We start from the raw sequence: 8,655 nt of genomic DNA on the forward strand, positions 1-8,655 counted from the left end.
TCCTGCCAGATAAACACTGCTCTGAGCTTGGGAAGAGACAGCAGCCAGGCAGGGCAGATTTTGGTAAAGGTGAAGGGGAGCTAAAAAAAGCATCAGGCTGCAAGTTTTTGGTCTTGTGCTGTTCCCACCATGCTGGCCTGAAAACGAAAGGGCAGCGTGAAAGGCCCCATGTGTTAATGCAGTCATAGGAAACACTGCCGCTATTCATTTCCTCTAGCTGCCCTGAAAATGAGCTAAGCACTGCTTCTATAAAACAAAAGACACAATTTCAACCTGCAGTTTGAATAGTGCAGCTCCAGGCAGAGCAAAAGTGGCAACTTTTAGGTGTGCACGCTCGCTGTGCTGCCCAGCTGTGTGTCTGTGGGCACCAGAGAGCCACAGTAATGCACCTTTAAACATGACAAAGAGATCATTTACACAGAGTGGTTTGTCACTGCCTTACAGCCTACCTGGCATCCAGTCCTAAAACCAGTGTCTGGAGCCTGACTTTCAGAGATTTTGCACCACTTTACATGAATAAAGGACTTTTCCTTTTAATGCTTAGGAATACATCGCTGCACTAAAACAGTCACTTTTCAACCCCAGCTGAAAATGCCCCTTTGGGGATTCTCAGCATATGGATAGTTACATTGAAAATCAATTCTTCTGACATTCAGAGCTTTCTTTTGGAGAGGTTTATTTGCTCTACTAACCATTTTAAGCCTCTGTGACACCTTCTTACTCACCATAACTGCTGTGCTTAGTACCTGGCTCACAAGCAATATTTGTTTTCAGTACCCCGTACACTGTGTCACTTTATAAATTAATACAAAAATTGCTTCAGCGCTCCCCTTGCTTGTGCTGGTGTTAAACCTCTCTTGTGGAAATGTGAGTGGTGATGGGGAGTGTGGGGCATTGGGGATTTGGGTTGCACAGTCCCCATCTCCCTTGGAGTTCCCCCCAAGCCACCAGGTACTCACCAAAGGCACTTTGTTCAACGCTGCTGATGGAAGAGGTCCATGGCTCAGCTCACAGGCCCAATTCTGCTCCAGTGTGCAGGAAATCTCACCTGAGGAGAAAATAAACAAGATGACTGCTATTACTGAGAAACCTCAATAAGAGCAGTTGTGGAGTGTCACACACAAGACAAATTACAGGCCATGAGTTTGCTTGAAACATGCAATGTCGTACTAATAAGCCATAGAAAATATAATTAATTACTTCCATTGTATGGCTTGTAGCAATGGCATCTTATGGCTGCAAGTTTCTGCATTGCTCCAATTTTGTTAGGGACCAAAGAAGTATGTTCCTTTAATTTCCAGTTAAATATTTTCTACCAAACTCGTTTTTCTATTGACTTTTTTAATTGATGGTGGTTTTCTCCTAAGGAGAACCTCATTTGAAAAACAAAGAAGTTTGTTTGGGGGGTTTTTAATACATGCTTAGTCTTGAAAATTCTCTTGGAATAAATGATATTTCAGTTTACTTCGCTACAGAAGATACTGTTGGTCCATGGAACTACATTCCCATTTCAAACTCTAAAGTTCACTTCTGTAGATTTTCAAGGCTTCTTGCCTGTTAGAATAAAAATATGGTGATTTTTTTTTCTGGAGTTTTGCTAAATTGCTGCAATGCCCTGAAATTAGTCAGTCTTAGATGCTAAGAAATAATGCCTCATACAGCAGCTATCTTGAGACATGCTGGACAGACTGGGTTTTTTTGGGTGGTTTTTTTTTGTTTGTTTGTTTGTTTGTTTGTTTTTTCCCCATTCAGATGGAGTATCACCAGCAAGAAAAAAAAATTTCAAGCACCTGTTTTGGAATACATGTTTTATATGGCTACTGTTGTAACTCTTTTTTTTTTTTTTTCTTGCCAAACTGGTCTAATAATTACAAAGAACAGCACCCATGAAACAATAAACTGTTTTTCTAGTTCATTTTAAAACGTATTACTGTGGCCTTTTTTCCCTATTGCCATCATGCCCTACTTTTTGGCTGAAGTCTCTTTAAGATGGGGAAGTTACATCAGCAATTTCACCGACTCTGAAATCACCTCATTCTGCCCTGATTTATACCCTGTGAAATCCTACAGCCCTCGGGGGGGTTCTGCAGAGTGTAAGGCTGGGCAGAGTTTGATCCAGAATGTTAAATACTGGAGCATCAAAGTTATAGGTTTATTGCAATTATTATTGGTCCCCATTGGTTATTTACTTATGCTTTATCTCAGCTACAGTTAAAATTCTATGCTACAAGGTATGTGGGGAGAAATAAAAGCACAAATAGCAAGTGAGTGCATTGATTTGGAATGGGCTTGAACCTGGTTTTATGCCCCAGGACACTGCAGAAATTGAGGGATTTTCAAGGCTCCCCCCAAAGTGACCTCAGAGTTGGGATTCTGAGTTGTCTGAAAAAACCCTGCTGTAAAGTGAGGCAGCTGTGGCACTCATACACCAGGAGCTCAACTTTCTCCATCTCAGGGGCAGGATGGGTTTTGGGACCCCCATCTCCCTCCCTGCCATGTCTCTCTCACTGATGAACTTCTTTGAGCATCTTCACCAAAGCCACACCAGCACATGTGACTTATTCTGCACCCTGGGAACATTTTCCTGAAGATCAAGAGGCAAATCTCAGTCACTTCTCAGTTAATTGTGTCTGGAGAAAGGCTCCATGCTAAATTACCAAACTTTTGGCTCAAGATTTTCCAGATCTAATCACAAATTTAATAACCTGGTATTATATATATATATATATATCTCACCTATCTATATCTGTATCAGGCCTTTTACTACAAATTCCCTCAATCATGCTCCAGAAGTTAAAACAGAATTGGGAAACCAAAATCATACCATTGCACCATTATATACAATGGTACGTACCATTTCCACCCCAATTTTTTTTTTTTTTGTTCCACTTTATGTGCCCAATATCAAACTATCCCCACAACTACTAGAGGAATTCTCCTTTAAATGACTCAAAGATGTTAATGGACATGTAAGTCACTTCTGAAGTCAGGTGCCTAGGTGAACATTTAAAATCAACTATTTACATGTCAAAGGGATATTTTGTAAAGATGGGCTAACATAAAGCCCATCAGGCAACAGCATGAATACCACTGTCCCTGAAGTCCAGAGGATTTTGCATTTTAGGCTTCACAGGGCTTTCCCTCAGCAGTGTTTGGGCTGATTGAGATGGTCTAACCATGGTATGAACACCACAAACACAGAGTGTAGTTGAGAGGGATCAAAACAATAGAATAACGCAGATCCCACTTTCCACTAAACTACCTTAGAACTAATTATCTTTACAGGAAATCTATTGACATGCAATGTAATTTAAAATTTAAACAATACTGATAGAGGTGCCAGAACAATAGACAGCAACATGAGTGACTGTTTTAAATTTACATTTTTCTCCCTTCCTCACACTGAGCATGAAAAATCAGTGTGGTGTCCTCTGTAGGTAACCATACATCTTACATCAAGTGACTACCCAATTTTCTCCCCTTCTAGAATTTCTGGTTGGACATGTAGGCCTTCAACACAATGAAAAAGCAGTATCCCATGTATTTCCTTTCATATTAAGTCATAATTTTTTTAATCCAATAGCTGGAGCTAAGAAATTCTCCAAATTAAATCTTATTTTTCATTTGCTATGAAAAGTCATAAGAAGTTATACTTCTTTCAGTAGTTGAAGAAAGAAATGCATTTTACAATCAGTTCTATAGCAGTGAATTTTAGCTGAAAGAAATTTCTAATTGAGGGTGAGATTATTTACATTATTTTATGCATGTCTTCTCCAGTTGGCCCACCCTATCTTGAATTTATGCTTCCCAAAAAAATGAACTTTCAAATTTAGCAGTCAGATTTGCTTGTCATAATAAATAGCAAACAGAATGACATGGAAAATGTTTGTCCTAACAGTTATTACCAACCAACTTCTCAAGACTTTTACAGGTGGAAAAAACATTTTTCCTTTCTTTTTTTATTGCACTCACTGATCAGGATCTAGTCTGCCTCACAACAGTCAGCTGCCATTGTAGCAAGTTACAGGAAAATTATAATGCTTCCTAAGCATTTCCACAGAAACAAATTTCATGTGTGTGTGGGTGGGCAGTAGGAGGAGAATAACCTTGGGAAAAACACAATTATAAACAGCTGCAGCATGCATTAAATGTAATTATGATTGATTCCTATAAATAATTCTTTGTGTAAATTTCCACTTAAGCTGGATTTGCTGTTCGGGTGCAGTGGACATTTCTGCATTAAGTGATTATGTCTTTTTATTATTATTAAAAATACAGATTTTTTTTTTTCCACTTTGGAGAGAAGATGGGGAAAGAAGACTTACTGCACCAGCATGAAATGCTGAAAATCTGGACTATCACAATTAATTGTTGAACAGCCTGGACATGATGAAATTGTTTGTGCCTGAAAAACAAAGAAGGATTAAAATGAAAAAGAGTGCTTCATCCAAAGTTATTGTCAGCAAAACCTCATAACACTATTTCAACAAGATAATAGGTGTATAATGATAGATAGCAGCCAATCAACCACTATGGAACAGCTGACTATATTAATAGGTCTTGACATTTGTTCTGTTTAATGCAGAAGGTGCTGAGCACCTAGGTTTCTGCCATGCTAATTGCTTGGTCATTTGAAAAAGAAATCAATATGATACAGCTCTCACAGGACAAAATCTTGACTGATTCTTCACAGTTCCTACAGTAAAAATACATTAAATCATGGTCATTAATTCATTTGACTAATTCAACGCTTAAAATTTCATTCATTCTCATATAAGATTTTACAACTGTCTATTACATGAACATTCAGCGTTGGTAATGGCAGGAAAAGATCATATAAAGTGGCTGGGAGAAGGAAGGATGTTTCCTCTGGAAGCTTTATGGAGCACAGTCCTGATCCCACAGATATTAATTACAGCTGGCCATTTACTTCAGTGAGAGGGGACAAGGGCAGTGCCTTGGTACACCTGTGTGCTCAGCTCTCATTGCATGTGTGCAGTTAGCAAGAGCTGCTCAGAGCTTTGATAAAAAACCCAAAAAAACATCTTACTGCAGCTGCAAGGCTGACGCGCTACAGCTGGCCCCCCTCAGGAGGCTCTAGCCCCATGTTCACTAGGATATTCACAGAACAGGGTTGGGAGGGACTGCTGGAGATCACCCAGTCCAACTCCCCAGCCAAGGCAGGGTCACCCAGAGCAGGTGACACAGGAATGCCTCCAGGTGGGTTGGGAATGTCTCCAGAGAGGGAGACTCCATGACTGCCCTGGGCAGCTCTTCCAGGGCGCTGCCACCCTCCATGCAAAAAAGTTCTTCCTCATCGTGAGGTGGAAGTTCTGTCTTTTAGTTTATGGCCATTGTTCCTTGTCCTGTCACTGGGCACCACTGAAAAGAGCCTGGCACCACCTTCTTGGCACCACCTTTGAGATAATATGCTCGTTAATGAGATCCCCTCCCAATCTTCTGTTCTCAGGCCCAGCTCCTGGGGTCTGACCTCACAGGAGAGATGCTCCAGACCCCTCATCATCTTTGTGGCCTCTTCTGGACCCTCTCCAGTAGCTCCTCCCCCTGTTTAAACTGTGGAGTCCAGAATAGAGTACAGCACTTCCCATGTGGCCTAAAGAGAGCTGTGAGGAGAGGTAAGGCTCACTTTCCTTGGTCTGCTGGCCACGCTCTTCCCGATGCACCCCAGGACAGTCAAGTTCTTCATCACATTTCTGACCTCTTCTCTTCCACAGGAGCCAGGGACACATGCTCAGAGTTAAGCCACTTAACCAATATGATGATCCAAGGCAATCTTTCTCCTCTGTGTACCCCCTAAACAACTGAGGTTTTCATTTAGACTTTCCAGCTCAGGTATAGCCTTAACTTTTCCTATAGAACATATGAATTTTGCAAAGTATATCAACATTTGTAAGACAAAATCAGAAATATAGGGACCTGCTTTTCCCATAGAGATCTCAAAACCTTCATGGTTTAGGCTTTTTTTCACAACCTTGACACCTTTCACCATGCTTTTGTTTTTCTGTTCTTCTACAGAGAACTTTATTAGCTGACCAAGCCCTCTGTGTGCAGTAGGGATGGGGTTACCCTGCTGGAGGTTGATATCTTCCAGCTTAAAAATGTCACTCGGGGGGTTTGTCCAAATTAACACAGTGTCAAAGGCAAAACTGGATTCAAAGATGAGCTCTGGCTGTGCCTCAACATGGAGCAAGGTTTCCTTAAAAAATGGCTGCCTAGAGAGCCTTCAAAGCAGAGCTAAAATACTGCACAACGTCTTTACTGTTAGATCCATGGATTTTCTTATTTTATTTTTACCATTTCTACCTCCTCTGCATGGCTGTGTGATTAGCTTGATTTAAAATAAAACCTTGCTTTCTTTATAATAATATGATTTGATGGTACTACAAACGAGACAGCTTTCACCTGACATGAGTTAGGTTATTTTTTACAGACTTTTGCTGGAATTGCTGGTAATTCAGGAGCTTTAAGCTCTGCATGGAAGAAAAAAAGCATCATTTGCTCCAAAGTTACAGTAAATTAATATGAAAAACCCTGCTGATGTTCAGGTTTCATTTAGTACACAACATACAGAAATGTTGTTAAGACTCCACAGAATACTGAAGATTCGTCTGCATACTTTTCAAACAACAACAAAAAAGTAAAGATGATACATGCTTAACCCCCTTGGGCTAATTTTTTAAGGCATGCCTCTAAAACGGAATCAAAATATTTTCTGAATACAGCTCTTCACACTTGACCTCTATTTAGGTATAGAAATCAGATGTAGTACAACAGATAGAGACTCTGAAGCTATATTTATCCTTTTGACCATAAAGACATTCCTTTATTTTTATTTTTCCTTATGGGTGGCTTTAAAGAGCTTTTTTTAAAGACTCTATTACCCTTTTTTTAAATAAGAAAGAGAAAGAACAAAAAAAAAAAAAACCCAACAACTAAAAAAAAGCCAACTAAAACCCCCAACCAACAAAAGCTGTACATATTTTTTAAAAAACATTCTTACATCAATCAAGCAAATATACATTAGCAAGAAGGAAACACATTAAGACTCATTTGCCTTTTCCCCGTGCCAGGTTGTTTCTTTTGTGCTATATATCAGAATGAAAGTAATTCACCTCTCAAAACAAAATATTAGAGAGCAAAATATGACTGTGATGCACTTCTGCAGAATACAGTCAAATTTCCATAAAATGTCTGCAGGGTTTTGCACATTAAAATTTCTCTTACTAAAAATGTTTATGGAAATAGGTCATTATGCACATTACTAATAGAGAGCAATTTGTTGCTTTTAAAGGAGCTTTCATACTAATAGTTGTGAATAAACACATTTATCAGACACCCTAAATATAAACAATGTACACACTGGCAAGCACAGCAGACGTGGATTAAAGGGGTGCCTCATTTGGGGCTCAGTTCTGCTGCCATGGAGCTCGGGGGAATTTTGGACAGTCTTTGTTAGGCTGACATGGGAGATGAATGGTGTCTCAGCTGTGGAAATGGGCTAATGGAAGGCACCACAGGATCCAAAAATTCGGGTCCTACCTGCTTGCACACAGCTCGGCCAGACCCATTAAGGCTCTTCCTGTGTTTAGTGAAAGGGAGGGCAAGGGTTGGCATGTCCAAGCAAAACCTGTCCTTTGCAGCCAGAGCTGCAAAACCCAGGCCAACAAGTCCAGCCCCACAAAAGCATCATCAATCTGTGGAAAACAAAGCAGATTATCACATCAATAGTAGCAACTGTGCTCTTGTCACATCAAAATTCTATTTGAAATGATACACATCCCATTATCAGCTCTTGGAAAAAAGAAAAGAATGATAACAGCTATTGTAATTTTACTTGACTTCTGAGGAACAAAGAAGACAGAACCAGGCAGTTACACAGTGTAGGTTATCATAGCATGGGAAGCAACAGGATACCAGTTTAAAACTGCAGGACTCACTGAGGAACATTTTACAGTATATTTACACAGTAGCCAGCATCCATTCTCCTAAAAATCCCACTTAAACCACAGATTAGATCGCGTAGAAAGTGCAAATGAAATGAGCTGGTTTAGGAAGATATGTTGATTCCTGTGGTCCCTTGCTTGGTTGTCAGTAAAAGTGAAGAAAATGTAAAACATCTATCCAATTATTTCAGTTAATATACAAGCATTAGGCATTCAAATTCCTAATTAAGAGACAACATGCCCTGTCAGGCATCTGCATGGGCTATTGAACATTGCCTAGATTGTTCCATAATTATCCTGGCTTAATAGCGCTAAAAATGTAAGCAATGCGCACCCATTGAGGAAATGCACTGCTTAGCACATGAGGAGGAGCAGCACACAGAACATGCTCTGCCACGGTGTGTTCGTGCTGCAGGTTTTTAGTGGAACATGGTTTAATTGACAGCAGGCAGCCTCGGCTCAGGAGCTGGCTGCTGTTGGCAAGGAGGAAGTGGAGCTCACACATCAAAAGAGATTTCCATGACCAGGTTTAAACACGAAAAACTCAACTGTTGGATGCCCTCCATTTCAGGGAATCCAGTGTCAGGCACCAAAAAGAAGAGGTACCGTGCGCAAAAAAATGTATACATTTTGTAGTGATTTCACCGTGATGCTTTTCAAGGCTCATTTGTTAAAATCTTCCATCTCCCAG

General features: G+C 40.2%; 1 long non-coding RNA gene across 1 annotated transcript; it reads right to left on the bottom strand.

Moving 5' to 3' along the window:
• Window positions 1-956: 956 nt before the first annotated feature.
• On the bottom strand, window positions 957-8,404 carry LOC137475056 (uncharacterized). The gene is made up of 3 exons (XR_010999671.1): window positions 7,561-8,404; window positions 5,492-5,574; window positions 957-1,048 (listed from the first exon to the last, which is right to left on the bottom strand). It is a non-coding gene; the product is annotated as an uncharacterized lncRNA (long non-coding RNA).
• Window positions 8,405-8,655: the final 251 nt, after the last annotated feature.

Source organism: Anomalospiza imberbis, chromosome 5, assembly GCF_031753505.1.
Source record: "Anomalospiza imberbis isolate Cuckoo-Finch-1a 21T00152 chromosome 5, ASM3175350v1, whole genome shotgun sequence".
NCBI classification, from domain to species: Eukaryota; Metazoa; Chordata; class Aves; order Passeriformes; family Viduidae; genus Anomalospiza; species Anomalospiza imberbis.